Here is a 14,867-nt window from a genome sequence, read left to right as displayed (position 1 = left end):
TTTGGTGGTGCGGGGGGAAACTGGCTATAACAAGAACCCGGATGTCTCCGGATTTTATGATCTTTTCCTTCTGTGTAACAAAGCGGAGTAATCAATGGGTAGCAATAAAGCCATAAACGGGACTACGCTGGGAAAAAAAACTCGTTTATTCATCTTCTGTAACGTTAAGGTTTCCCTGGAGTGTCACTAGGGGGGAAAAATAAAGTTTCGAACCCAAAAGCAGACTGTGTAGGAGCTGATGGAGACATGTTAGTTAATACATGAACCTCGTTACGGGATGGAAGAGTCTTCCTGGGAGACAATTTGTGTTGACTTTTAAAAATACAGCCCCAGTCCTTCAGAAAGGAGGGAAATGTGTTGGTATTTAGAAGGGCAGGGGAAAGGCCCCTATAGTTATTAAGGTTCCCCCTCTTGGACCATACTTTCCTCTCCCCAAGGAGATGAAGGTGAAGCGTAGAGGAGGATTCTTAAATTGAGGAAGAAATTTTTAGATGAGTTGTCTCATTTTGGGGTGCCATGGCAGGTACACAAACAGACACCAGCGTGAGCTGCTTTTCGCTCTAGAATCCAGCTGTCCTCGAATTGAATTCGTGGCATGCCTGGGCAGTGGTTTCCAACAGCTGGCTGGGGCTCCAGGCCCCCTGGAGGGCAAGAGGGAGAGGGAGAGAGAGAACTGGGGAAGGGGTGGAAGACCGAGGGGGCTGAACTAAGGAGCAAGTCAGTGCACCCCTGGATACAAGCAGCCGCTCTCAGAGTTCCCATCCTCAATTCTGTTCTAAGGGTAGCAGTGTAACACGTAAAAGAGGCCGGAAGAGAGAGTAAATTCCCTCCCCACCCCCACCTCCTTTTCAGAGAGATTGCTAGAGGGATAAATCATGTCAGTGATATTTCCTTCAAGATATTAAATTGTTGCAATGTACAACAAATTGAATGATGGAAGATAGGATGTCTTAATGAGGTTTCGCTTTCAATGACTGTTATTTTCTACGTATTTTAAAATCTCTTTCATGGGTGGGTGGGGGAAGGAAGAACCTTGAAAGAAAGAAGGGGCTTCTGGGGAAACGTGCTGCAGCTCCCCAGCAAGGATGCCTGGGTTTCCTTGAGCCCCTCCTAAACCAAGTCTGGAGGGGAAAGGGGCCCCAAAGTTAGGGAGAGTCTCCTTTAGGGCCTAAAAGTGGTGGGCGCGGGGGTGGGCGACCTGAGGAACAGAATGTAAGTCTCAGCCCCGGAAAGTTAAGTGTTTTATTACGTCCCTAAACAGAGGGCAGAGACTGAAAGGTCTCACCGATTTATAATGAACAGGAACCAGCTGCTGGGGGAAAGAGGCAGAAATGCTGGACGGGGGGAGACGGGGAAGCAGAAATACAAATAAATTCCCCTACTGCTTAAAGACTTTCGGCAAAATTAATTTCCAACACACTCTTCCCCCATCACCTTTCATTCCTGAGGAATGAAGCCTTCTTCTTTCAGTTGGATCTTTAATTATGCAGCTGAAATTTGCTGGAAGGATTCGCTCCAAGGGGGGAGAGCAGGTCAGATGAGCCGGATCTTCCCTCCATTGGATTATATTTTCCTTTTTTCATTTCATGATAATTTTATTTTTTTGGCGAAAGAACAACTGTCCATGGGGGGAAAGCTGGGACTTGGGTTTTTCTAAATATATTTATATTTTCCTGTTAAATTTGTCTGAAAACAATTATGGAAACTCATCAGCAGAAGCAAGAACAGATGTTTTATTAAAACTGCAGTTGAGCTCTGTAAATATGCACAAGTCCTGGGAAGGAGGGGCGAGAACTTGTTCTTTGTTTCTATAAAACAAGCCTAGAGAAATCAGAGAACACCCCCCATCAGGCCCATAGGTCTCCGACTTGGTCTGCCCCTTTCGGCCTCCGGAATCAGGCATCAGGGGGTTTGGCAGAAAGAGCGGTTCACTTTCAGAGCTGGAATTAGTGGATTCAAAAACAGAATTCCAAAAACACAGAAAAGGAATGAAGGCGGAAAGTTGCCCGCTCCCTGTTTCAGCCACCCCCCCATCCAAAACACATGCTTTTCATGAGCGCTAGTTATAGGAGAGAACTTACTGTAGGTGCCCTGGGCCTGAGTGGGGGGCAGTCATTGGTCTGGAGTCCCCAAAGTTGCATTGGAGGCTGGGCACTTGAGGGTTTCCCAGGGCAAGTATAGGGCTCCTACTCCAGCCCTACCCCGCTCCAGGCTGGGGGCCTGTGTAGCTCTGAACTGGGGAGAGGATGGCTGGGACTGGACGCTGGCCCTGGAGGGGTTCATGGACAGGCCTCATCTTGCTTGCCTTTGCTTTCCACTCTGCTCTGGGAAATATATTAATTTCTTGGGTAAGGGTATCTGAAGTGAGAGGGATGAGATCTGGAATTTTTATTTGGGGACAATCTTCTCCAGAGGTCCTGCTTAGTTCGTATTCTGCCAGTCTTCTCTCTCTCCCCAGATCCCCCAACTCTGCACCGATGTCTGTGACTCACCCAGCCTCGCACACAGATACACACACTCCATTCCTGGCTGCCGGCGCCACCAACTACAGCTCGGCGCCTCTGGAGGCTGCTCAGGGACGTGGGCACTGGAGCCGCAGGACTCAGCACTCGGCCTGAGTGCCTGGCTGCCTGGAAGCCACTATAGCTGCTGACCCACCCCCTCAATCCTCGACTTCCAGGGCGGGAGAGGAGCTATTGCCCCACTGGTCCCTTTTGTGCCACTGGGCGAAGGCTGAAATCCCTCTTGCAGAGAAAGCTGAGTTTCAATAATTGTTCAGCTCACCTCACAATAGCACTGTTTGGTTAAGGCTTTGCTGCTCTAGAGTGACTGCTCAGTTGGCCCGACTGACTTATGATTGGATTTTTTTAATTTAAAAATTTTAAAAAAATAAATCCTACTCCAAATGCCTAGTGTTTTGTGTACGAGCTCCTTTGATCTCCACAGAATCCTGAGTAAAAGGATTGCAGAGTTTCCTAGTCTGCCAGATAACCTGAACACGGGGAACTGGGTCTGCTTGGGGATACCAAAGCATAGCTGATGCAAGGAGCCCCCAGCTTCTCAAAGATCCAGTGGGGAAATTGTCTGAGCTCACACCTCCCCATACACACATTGCATTGCAAAAAAGAATGCTATTTCGTCTTTCAAAGTTCAGGCGTGGAAACACTTGGAGAAAAGTGAAATCTGACACACCCAATCTAGAAATGGATCCCATTTGGGGGTGCTGATATTCTGGGGACAGGGCCCAGCCTGGCTAGCTGAATGGAGTTGGGGGTCAGCAGGGAGCGGGGAAGGAGGAAAAGGCCAGATGGGGGCATGTCAAGTGCCTGAGAACTGCCCCAAACACCTCAGAGGCCTGGGCTTTTGAGCTGAGAGGTTGAGAAGCTGCCCAAGCTGCTTTTGCTTTATTTGCAATTAAACAGAGAAGAAAGGTACCTGGAGGGACGCTGCTAACTCACATCATATTTTCTCTTTTCCCTCTCTCTGTCCAGATTTCTGCCTGACCTTTCCTTATCACCACTCCACTCAATGCTGCTACCATTAGCAGACACAAACTCCCACACCGGCATTTGTTTGGCTTCTCAATTCACTTCTCTGGCTGAAGGTTGAAAAGTAAAATAGGTCCTCAGCATCTCTGTCCCATAACACTCAGCCCTGAGCCCCTTTCAGCTCCCTCTGGAAGAAATCATTTTTGGCTTTGGGGGCCTGGCCCCCAAGCCTCCCACCTCTGTCCCAAGCAGCTGAATATTAGCTGAGGTGGGGGCATACAGAGAGACTTCGGACATAGTATCTCATCCCCCATTGGGAATGGGGAGGGAACTCAGACCCTGAGTGACATTTCAGGGAGGGAAAGCAAGTAGCCGTGCTCGGCCCAGGAGGGAAAATGAAAATCCAGAATATTCAGAATATTTTTGGCCCCCAGAATAAGGACAAAGGATCCCCAACTTCCTGGCTTCTCTTATACCCCTCCACACTGAGCACTGTTTGGACCCGTTTTGGAGGTTTATGAAAACTGTAAGGTTCAAGAACAAGGCATTTATGACGTCACAGCGAGTTGTCATGAGGAAATTGTAAATGTCATAAAAGTTATGTACGGCTAGGTTGTGTGTGTGGTTCCCCGCCTCCCCTCACTTTCTCTCTCGCTTTCCCCTTCTTCCCCTGGTCTAAGTTTTCCCACTTGAAAATAAAATTTTATTATGTTCTAGAACAATAAGCCAACAACGAAACATCATCCTCATTTCCCTATAAATAATTTTATCCTTTATTGTTTGCAGACCTAAAAGAACCATTTAATCTGCGCTGGCGAAAAGCGGGAGAGAGATGGGGAGGGGGGAAATTAATGTCAGAAACTAGAATATTACTTACTTCGGTGATACTCTTTCAGGTTTGATAGCCAGGAGCAAAATCAGAGGCGAACAGCGGCCTCTCCAACTCTACACCTGGTGGGATTGGAGATTTATAGGATCTTTAGTGAAGGGGCAATTTAATTTTGTAGGATTTGCTTAAATTCACTGCTATTTTGGGGAGCTGAGGAGAAGGGAGGGTGAGCGACATGCTTTATCTAGCTTTATGAATCCGCCAACATTACCCTGATTTAAAAACCCAACAACCTATGTCTCAGGGAAAACTCCTGCAGAAAGGAGTGAGGTGAGGGGGACTCAGCTTTCTCAATGAGTGTGGCCCCCTTAAGGAAGCGGTTGCCAGGGGGAAGGAAGAAAAGCTGGAGGCTGTTCTGTCTCTCCACCACCAGGACACCCGGAGGTTTATGGTGTCCCCATAATTCCCCCCACCCTATAAACAGCTGCCCTATTTTAGGACGATTTCTGCTTCCTCCCCTCGGAAAGGGAGAGTGAGGGAGGTGGTAATGGCGGAGCGGGGTGCCGGAAAGGGGAGGGAGTTCAGGATAGCGCTGTACTTTGTTCTCCTGCGTGAGTTTGCTGGTTTGGCGGGTTTCTGACGCAGGGTGGCAGCAGACAAAACAAGTAAACAACTCACAGACACAATAAACAGGGGCGGCTGCGGCGCCGTGGCAGAGGCCGGGTGAGCAGCACACTTTGGGGGTTATGTCACCCTGGCACCCGGGGGCCGCCCAGGCCTAAAAGCTCAAGGCCGCCCTTGGTGCCGGTGGAGAGAAGGTGGGAGAGAGCTGCACGCCTCGGGGACCCGCAGCAAGTCTGGACAGGAGATTCTGGGGAGAAACCTGATCACCTAGGGAGTGGAGGAAAAACACCCACCAGCCCCTCTCCCGTCCTTACTTTCTTTCCTGGGCATTTTAATGGACATTTATACTCCCCACCCCATTCTGTCTTTCCCTGGGCCCAGAAGAGGGAAAGAAGGCTGGTTAATTCCCAGCCCTGGCGCACACTCGGTGCTTTAAGCCTGCAGGCGGTCAGACCCAGCTTCTTCTGCCCCATCAGCCATCTCCCCAGTTTAGGTAGCAGAGAGGATTAAAATAAAGTACCACCGGTAACCAGATCTGGGTATTTGGGGAATTTAGAGAGCCCCTAATCGGCCCCACAGATGACACAGGCAAAGCTGGGGCCCCGTGAGCGGCCAGGGCGAGCAGGGGCGGGGGAGAGATGCTCACCACACCCCTACCCGTCTGGCTGGCTTTCCCCCCCACCCCCGCGGCCTCTCCAGGCACCCTAGCTGGCAGCCGCCCCAGACCACCGCCCAGAGGCCACCTTATTAAGCACTCCAATTCCCTCCGCCACCTCAGCAAGGCTTCAAGCACCAGGGCCCAGCGACTGCTCAGAACTGCTCACAGGCCTACCTCACCCATGAAAGTTTCCCACCAAACTCACTTTCAACACAACCGGGTTCCCCTGCTAAAACGGTCCTGAGCTGGGGAAGATTGCAGGGAGGTGTGGAGAGAAAGCAGAAAGGAGTCAGTCTTTCCCCAGCCCAGCTACTTGGACAGCAAAGGCAATAAGGTCTGAGAGAGCCTTTGTGGCATCCCTTGGTGACTGACAGCCACATACTCCGATTCCAGCACGAACACATTTTCAGCAGAGCACGCACAGAGGGCACCCAGTGCCTCCTTGAGCCCATGCCCATCTAGTGAGGGCTAACAAAATTTCGCATGCACATAAAATGGTGTTTGAGTGAATATAGGTATGGTTATATACAATTAACCATTGAGGAAATACGAGTCTGTATATATTCATGCATAAGTCTGCGCCTGTACATTTCAGCCTCTATCTAATCAATGTATAAAGCTACCAAGCCTGGTTTCGGAACACAACAGCCAACCCAACAAGGCCGCCTTCTCCAAACAAGGTCTCGTTCTTCGTGGGGATCACAACTGTCAGACCAGGGAGAGAAAGGGTTTGCTTTGCCCATTTTTCCTTAGCTAGGAGCTGGCGCATGAAATACAGCCCGTGGCAGGACTGACAAAGCCCCGTAAGGGACAGGCCTGAAGCGCCCAAAAGAGTGGGCTCAGAGGAGACTGCTGGGGGCCCTGGGCTCCAGGGAGTGTCACCAGACCCTGACCCACGGATTCAGGGCTTCTGTCCAGCCTTAGTTCTGGGTGTGCAGAGTCCTTGAGCCTGATGCTATTCTCAGCTGCCCTGGCTATTATTAGACAATCACAGCAGTGCTCTCCCTCTCTAAGGACCTTGTCTACAGGGAATCTGGCCTGCAAGGAGGCTGAGGGTTGCCAAGGGTGGCCCCTCTTGTGTTTCAGTTTGAGCACCATCGAGGGAAAGAGAGAAGGGAAAGAAAATCGAAAGTAAGGAGGGAAGGAAGGGACTGGCATTTGGGGCTGGGTTTTTTCCCTGGCCAGACTAGAACACAGAAAACCAGGGCCAGTGACTGTTGCTATGCTGTCTCTGCATCTCTCTGTGTCCTGAGGAGGAGTCTAGGGGTGAAGGGAGTGAGGGCCTGCAGGACCCTAGCCAGGAAGGGACAGAAAATCAACTGATAAAAATGTAAGGACATTTCAGGACGGTGCTGTTAACCCGACAACCACGAACCCTAGCACGCTGAAGTCTCACCAGCCACGTTCGGTTAGATCCCTGTAGGCCGAGGGGAATACCCCAGCCTTGCCCAGGCCCACCCCTCCAAAGGAAGGGGGCCCCTCTAGTATTCCAGGTGAACCCCTACTGGCCTGAGAGGCCTTCTCCAGAAACTGTTGTCCTCAGGGGTGAACAAAGGAGACTTGTCCGTACTCCCCCCGTCCCCCCGCAAATCAGTGCGGCCATCTGCAGGGGTGGGGGCAGACAAAATACAGCGAAAGAGAAATAGAGGCCTCACCGATCGGCGGTTCCCACAGTACGCCAGGAGAAAGGCTCCCATTTTCAGGCTTCCGGGGCCCCTCCACTGGCCACTGTACTCCCCTTGCCCTTTGCAGGTCGCACGGACTCGGGGCCTCGGCGGCCGCAGCCTGCCTCCCCGGGGCGTCAGACCCTGGGCCGCGCCGAAGCGGCGGGAGAGCGCGCGGCCGCCGGAGCAGGCGGCGGGCTGGGCCCATTTGGGAAGAGCCAAGGCGCTTTTCTCGATCGTAAACAAGGAACGCGAAATTAGCCCCTCGGCAGACGCCTCTGCCGACACACACAAGTCCTACTGGGGGTGGGGGGGTGGAAGGGGGAGAGAAAATGCCATTTCTTCCCCCGGGAGAATACCTCCGAGGCCTTTATGTCGGCTGCGAAAGGGGAATTTTGGGGGGGCAGGAGAGGAAGGGAAGGGGATTATGGGGGTAGGGGAGGGAAGATTCACCGTCAACTCGGGCCCAAGGGGTTTGATTTGAATGCAGTCGAATTATATTTTTAAGAATTTGATAAAAACAGGTTATTCACCCCTTCCCCCCCCAGGCGACCGGTCGGGGTTTAAACAGGAAATCGAGGAGTGATCCCCTCCCCCACTCGGGCTTGGCGGAGAAGCCCAGTTGCGCGGTTGGAAGAGGATGGGGGGGTGCTCTTGGCTCGGACTGGAGGGGACTCTGGCCCCCAGACTCTCGGATCTCTCCAGGAATATGCACCCCCCTCCCCCAGCTCTGGGGTGTGTCTGCCTGGGTGTGTAAGCGATTGTGTGTGCATCACCGCCCTTTATAAACAGAAGCTCACACATATAGGTGCCGCCTCGGACCCAGGCCAGGGAGCAGGGCGGGGTCGTATATCAAGCTGCAACACATTCAGGGCTACGTACATTTGGAAGAAATTAAGCCACTGTGTTATGAAACCATGTGTGTTGGGTTAAGACTATACAACACACCATTAGCACCAATTATTAAGAAGCTCCCGAGCGCCCGGGACCCTCCAGGCCGCCCAGTTCTGACGTCCCTATCCCATGAGCCAGCCGTGCCTTGGGTCCTCACTGTCTCCTCTCACCCAGGAGACCCCGCCAGCGAGGCCTGGTCCTGTCCCCACCCATCCTGGGGCCTCCCCAATTCCCACCTCCGCCCCAGACAGGGCAGATCCCAGCCCAGAGCAGCCAGGCGACGCGGATGAAGCAGCCCAGTGGGTATCCTGGGTGGGGTGGCGGCGGCTGGGGGTGGGGGACTCCGGGCCGCGGGGAGAGAAGGCAGATTGGCCCCTTTTCTCCAAGCACAAGATGGCTTTTGAGTACCGAGTACCGAGTCCCCCAGCCCCAGCCCCAGCCCCACCCCCACCCGTCCACCCGCAGTGCAGGGCACCTCCCATCTTTCCATCCGCTCGAGTGGGGGTGGGAGCAGGGGCGGGCAGACGCTCTCCCCTCCGCCGACGCGCACCAGCCACCAGCCTCCCCACTAATTGCCAATTAACAGGCCCAGCCGCCCGCCTAGCTGCGCTCTCTTCCTGCTCATCTGCCCGGCCCTGGGCCCGCACTGCGCATGTGTGAGCTCCAGCGGTCGCGCTCTCCCGGAGACAGGGAGGGGGCTGCGGAGCAGGGAGGGGGCGCTGGAAAGTTTGTTTGGGGGTTGGGGGGCTGACTCTGCTCAGGGAGCAATGGTTACAGCCTACACGTTCTCTCTCCTGCCCTGGAGATTGAGCTCCGGGCCCCCTCTGTCCCAGTCCCATTAGCCAAGAGGCTGCAGATCTATAAAACGTAGGGACATGGTCCGCGCACTAGACCCAGGCCTTGAGCCCCACCGGTGCAGTCCTCTGCCCCCCCGACCCCCAATTTCAGCGCATAGTGACATAAGGACAACACACTTCCCCACTACCATATTCCAATTTAACCCAATTTCTTCTCCTCCCTCCCCTTCCCCCCCATAATTGCCCACGCGCCCACCCTCTCACCCTCTCGCCAGCCCCCTCTCCTCTCTAACCAAGACAAGCCGCTGCTGTCCTTATCTTGAAACCGCCACCCAGTTACGGACCATTAGTTACATATTTGAACCAATAAGGAAACACTTACCGGGCGCTGCTGTCACTCTCCCTCTCCCTCTCTCTCTCTCTCTGCCTCTCTCTCCCACTCTCTCTCTTTCTCGTCTTCCCTCATTCTGTGCCGCTGCCGAGACTGCTTCAGCTCCACATACATATATATACTTTATATAAATTTAAAAATAAAAAAGAGTAGTCCCAATAATCAAAAAGCCAAATAAATTTGAAACAGAGTTGCGAGAAGGAGGCAGGAGGGAGAGCCTGGGAGAGGGGAGGGGCGGAGGCAGCTGCAGCTCCCTATCTCAACTGCTCCCGCATTCCTCCTGCCCCTTGGGGGGCTAGAGGGTCGGGAAGGGAGAGAGGGGTACCCTCTACTCCTGCCTCTCCCCCCAGCCCCCTCCCCAGGTGCTTCCAGCTTCCAGCAACTCCATCTGGGAGGAAAGAAATTAAATGAGGGGAGAAAATAATTATTAATCAGATTAATTAAAAAAAAAATACTGGTAATGAAGGGAGCGCCCAGCGCAGGTTTCCCTGGCAATGGTTAGGCTCTTACAGGGAGGACTGTTCTGCGGAGCGCTCCGAACGGACAAACCACAATAAAAAGTTCACGTTCATGGATGGAATCCACATGACTTCTTGTGGCCAATCCAACTTGTGAGTCGATCGTAAACTTTTATTACTCAGCTGTAAATTTTCTGCAAACAACCGGGAATGCAATGCATTTGTGTAGCGTGTGCAAATGGGCGCCACGGTCGCCATGTTTACCCAATTCTCTCGCAGAGGGAGCATCCCCAGACCCCCACCGCCCAGTCCCCACGGGCCGGGCTGCTCCTGGCTAGCGCGGAAAGGGCAACGGGGGGACTTGACAGGAGAGAAGGAAGGATTCTGGCCGCTGAGTCGGCTGCCTCCCTTTGCCATACCGAATTTTACATATTTTCCTTAATAAATGGGGTATTAAGGCTGGCTCTGGCAGAACCAAAGCTTTGCAAAGGTTTGTGGCATTGGGGCAGTGCCGGCGGCGGCGTGAAGGGACTGAGAAGGGATTCACTCCCTACTCCTGCTCCCTCCCTACCCCTGTTTTTTCTAGGAAGCGAACAACATCCTTCCCAATGGGGCGTCCGGGAAGCCCCCCCCCACTCCACCCCAGCTGGGAACGGGAGGGGCAGGCGGCTGGAGGCCTCATAACCAAGCCTGACCTGGCCACGGTCTGAAGAGCAGAGAGGGTTGAGACCGGTCCTGGGCAGTCCTGCGGAGGCAGCAGGAGGGATGGGAAGGGGGGGCAGCCTCTAGAACCCCCAAAGCGCCCGTCATCCCCAGGTTCCCTTCTCAGAGAAAACGAATGACATTTTCCCCCAAGACCATCCCTAGTGTCAGGTCTCCTCAGTTCCTAGGTTCAGATGGCAGCTTCCTCCTAATCTTTCTAGAATTAAAAATAAAATAAAGGCCCACGATCTTGGCTCCCACTTCTTTTTCCTTTGGGTGCATGGTCATGTGAAGCCTTTTTTGTCTTATCAGGTGGCCCACACCCGCCTGCCTTTTTCAGAGAAATTCTAGTATCTGGGCAGCTGGGACACACCTTGGAGGCTCTGAAAAAAGAACCAATTCTTCCCTAAATTCCACCTTCCATGCTAAACACCGAGCACCCGAGACTCCAGACCCCTGATTTTGGCAATGAATCCAGCGTGGGGGAGCCCAGAATAAATTCCCCCATAGAGACTATTTGCCAACCAGTCGCAACCCAGCCACTTTCTCCACCAGCTGGAAATTTGAAGGTGTAAAGTTCTTCCCTTGGTCCCAAATTAAGCTGGCATGGGGACTTCCGTGGCTGGGTGCCCCCACCCCAACCAACAGGGGGTCCCTCATCCCCTCCCCAAACTTCCTCCACAGTAAGAGAACAGTTCCCTCAGCCGGATGCAGAGACCTCGTTCCTTTTACAAACCCACCCATAAATTTTATAACAGGTAGTTAAAAATTACGACAAGGAAGCGCTGGCCCAGCTTTTCACAATGGGCCGAGGGGAGAATGGGGCAGCACTGCGGGCAGTTCACCGGAAATTTTACTTCTAGTCTGTGGCATAACCTGTCCTGAGTTCGCTTTAACTAGGGCGGGGTGACTCTCCCTAGCCAACACGCGGCCACTGGAGCATCTCATTTAGGGAAGCTGAGGCTGGGGTTAGGGCACTCACTACCTCCCTCACCCACCAGATCCCCTGCAGGCCCGCTACTCCCTGGGCCTCTGCAGTGAAGTGGGGAGGGAGAGAAAATGCCGAGAATTTTCAAAAATGCCAGAGAAACGAATTTGCCCCCCAACTTAATAGCTGCATTATCCCTTCTCTACGGTTGGGATTAGAATAATAAATGTAAGGCGAAATGAGCGAGATGCTTCAACTTAGCAGTTTGAAAGATACTATTTTTCACAAATCACAAATAGCTTTCGGAAGCCACTTTGATTGGCTAATAAACAAGTAAAGAATGGGAGAAAGTCCTATCTGCTGCAGCCGAATGGTCCCCATTCCGGTAATGGGACGGCGGGAGCATTTGGGAGGACGGGTTTCTAAAGAGAGTGCAACCCGCTCGCAATTAACTTCCCCCGTAAAATGGGTTTTGCCTCCTTTTCTCTCCAAACGAGAAAACAGAGGCGGTGGGCACCAGGGTTGGGGGATCGGGTGCTGCAAGAGGGGGCGGCTGGAGCTCTCTTGGTCTGGCCCAACCGATGCTTCGCATCTCAAGCGATGCCGGGTGCCAGACGCACCCAGCCCTCCGACACCGGGCTTGGGGCCACCGGCACTGCGCGGCCGGGGTTGAATGGGACATTGGGTGTGGGGCAAATTCGGCGAGGTTCTTCAAAGCCACTGAGTGTAGGGTCAACCCACTCGGCTACCGGGCCAGCGATTTGTATGAATAGCAATCAGAAGTCCACATTTAAAAATGAAACGGCCCTCGCCAGCCCTCGGAGTCTGGACGCCTGTGGGAAGGCCCGAGGTCGGAGCGAAATGCTCTCTTTTCAGGCCTCCCCGGCGGGTTGCCGGTGTTTCCCGCAGCAGACGGGGTTACCTGGATACCCCGCGCCTGGCAGCAGGGACCCCAGGTTCCGAAACATTTCCCCCAGAGCTGCTCAAAGCTGTTCCCGGCTGCCTGCTGCCTGCGCTCCCAATCGGCAGCCTCGCTGGGGCCGCAGGAGTCCCCCATTAATGACGCCTGATCCAATCCTGTGTTCAGGACCACTTTGAGTGGGGGCCAGGCACCCAGATGCGGGTGAAATTACACAAAACTAGAGTCGACCTGGGCCTAAGTCTGGGAAAATCATTGACCAGGGAACAGAGACAGAGAGAGACAGAGAGAGGGATCTGGCCTCAAAAATATTTCAGTCTTTGGGGGTCTCTGGTTTTTAAGACCAGAAGATCCCTTCCCCTCCCCTCTCCCCCTCTCATGACTGAATCAGATGACTTGTATCTCTGGAATTTGGTATTATTTGACCAGGATCTTACTGGCATAAACAGATTTCTCTGTCTAGGACCCTCCAGGGAGGAGTGAGAGACACCTTGCCCCCCTGAGTCCCTTAGCCTTTAACCCTTTATTTTGGGGAATGAGGAGTCCAACGAAGACTGTCCTTACCCTGCTGTGGCTGGGGTGGGGGACTATACACTCAGCAGCACCCCACAACCCAGGCCAATTGACCCACATTATAAGGGCAGGGCAGGCTGCCCAACTGCCAAGGTGAAGCCAGCAGTGGGCTTGAAACAGCCAGAACAGAGGTTGGAGTAAATGCAAGCCGCCTAGGTGACAGCGACGGCTCTGTGCGGGCCACATTCGCAGTTCAGACTGTGGGAGCATGCTGTTGGCATGCCAGTCCACTCACCTTCTCCTTCTCTCCTCTCCCCTGGGCTTAAGCTTCCTAGCCCCCCACACTCAGGCTTCTTCCAGCCAAGCCCTCCAGACTGCCTTGAGCCTCACATCCTTCCCACCCTGTTCATGGTCTAGTGCTGGGTGCTGAGTACCAAGGGTTGGGCATGAGGGGCATGTGGAGATCAGAAAGTACCCCACTGCCTCATCCTCATCCTCAGCCCCAGCCCCTGGAAGAAAAAGGCCTAGTTGCCGGAGGGGCACAGGGGCAGAGTTTTGGTCTGGGCCCAGCCCAGGACGAGGAGGAAGAAGGGGGATAAGTGGGGAGAATATGCTTTCTTCCCATTGGGATCCTGGCATCCAGAAACCCACTTTGTTTGGAGCCAAGGTTCTCCCAAGAGTATCTTCCTCCTCCTCCTCTTCTTCACCTCCCCCCTTTCACCTGCCCTCCCAGTCCAGCCTGTTCCTCTCCACGTGAGTGCCCCCAACCCCAAGTCAAATCAGTGGAGGAAACCTTTACCAGAGTGTTGAAAAAGAAGCATAAGGAGGGGAGGGGGTAGAGAAGGGGGGGTGCCGGGGAAAAAACAAGTCAGTCATTGCAGCTTCAACTCTTTTTCTCCTCTTTTTTTTAATTATGACTCACGTATACAATACAAAGTACTTGGACCAGAAACAGGGCTGCTGGGACACAAAATCTACATTCATAGCTGGACATAAAGACAAATGACGAAAAATTATTATTATAGATATATTTTTAACGTTTTTTTTTCTCTCGAGCACATTGCATAAACAGAGAATTCAAGACAGAGTTAACTATACATTCAGTGCAATTTAGTTCTACTCTACTGGGGTTAGAAGCACAATAGAAGCGCACAGGACCGGCGGGCTAGGCAGTCTCAGTTGTTGGGTTTTTCTTATTGAAATAAGCAGCAACAAACGACAACAAAACTGCATTACAAATACTCTCAAAGCGGGATTTCTTCCTATAGGTAGTGATAAAATACGTTGGAGGTTTCTTTCTTTTTTTATTTTAATTTTTTTCTCTTTTTTTCTCCCATATTAGGATTTTTAAAAATTTCTCTCTTTTATTTTGTTCAAGGTTATTGCAGGTTCCCTTTAGGTAGTATGTTAAAGATTTATTATCACTAGTATTATTATTATTATCAGTATTATTATTATTTTCATGATTATGGTGATTTCTGAGCGCTCACCAATGCAGCTCAGAGGAAGCTGGGCCCAACAACAGAAATTAGACAGGAAAGGGGAGGAAGGCATGGGCCCGAGTGACCATGGGATGGCTAGGTAGGATCTTAGCGGGTGACTGCAGGCTCCTATCTACCCGTGGAAAGGGACGGGGGAGGGGGAGACCCCCATCTGCTTCAGGTTTCCATCAGGTTCCTAGAGAAAGTCAAGGGAGTCTTTCTAAGCGGGGAGCCCCAGGGAGGAGGAGGGGATATTCCTCGTTATCATTTAAAAAATGTCTTTGAACATCTTCCCTTTCTTTTCCTTCCTTCCTTCAATCTTCTGTCCTTTGGGGGGAAAAAAAAAAAAAGTCAATCTAATACACTAATCCTAGCTTGAAAACAAAGCCGCCACGAGTCTTCTTCTGCAGTTCGAGGGGGTTCCCCTCTAAAATAAATACCAGAGAAGCAGGGAGGTGGCAGGGTGGCAAGATGGGGCCGGGAGAAGGGGCAAAGACGCCAGGTCTCAGACCTTAAAATCC

The 14,867-nt window shown here is 52.4% G+C and overlaps 1 long non-coding RNA gene across 1 annotated transcript; it reads right to left on the bottom strand.

Moving 5' to 3' along the window:
• Positions 1-1,764: 1,764 nt before the first annotated feature.
• LOC307060292 lies at positions 1,765-9,411 on the bottom strand. The gene is made up of 3 exons (XR_013811148.1): positions 9,337-9,411; positions 4,366-4,439; positions 1,765-1,821 (listed from the first exon to the last, which is right to left on the bottom strand). It is a non-coding gene; the product is annotated as an uncharacterized lncRNA (long non-coding RNA).
• Between the last annotated feature and the right edge of the window lie 5,456 nt (positions 9,412-14,867).

The sequence above is a fragment of the Hyperoodon ampullatus genome (genome assembly GCF_949752795.1).
Source record: "Hyperoodon ampullatus genome assembly, chromosome: 11".
In the NCBI taxonomy this organism is placed as follows: Eukaryota; Metazoa; Chordata; class Mammalia; order Artiodactyla; family Ziphiidae; genus Hyperoodon; species Hyperoodon ampullatus.
The sequence above is the reverse complement of the archived record's forward strand: the minus strand, read 5'-3'. Positions and strand labels throughout refer to the sequence as shown.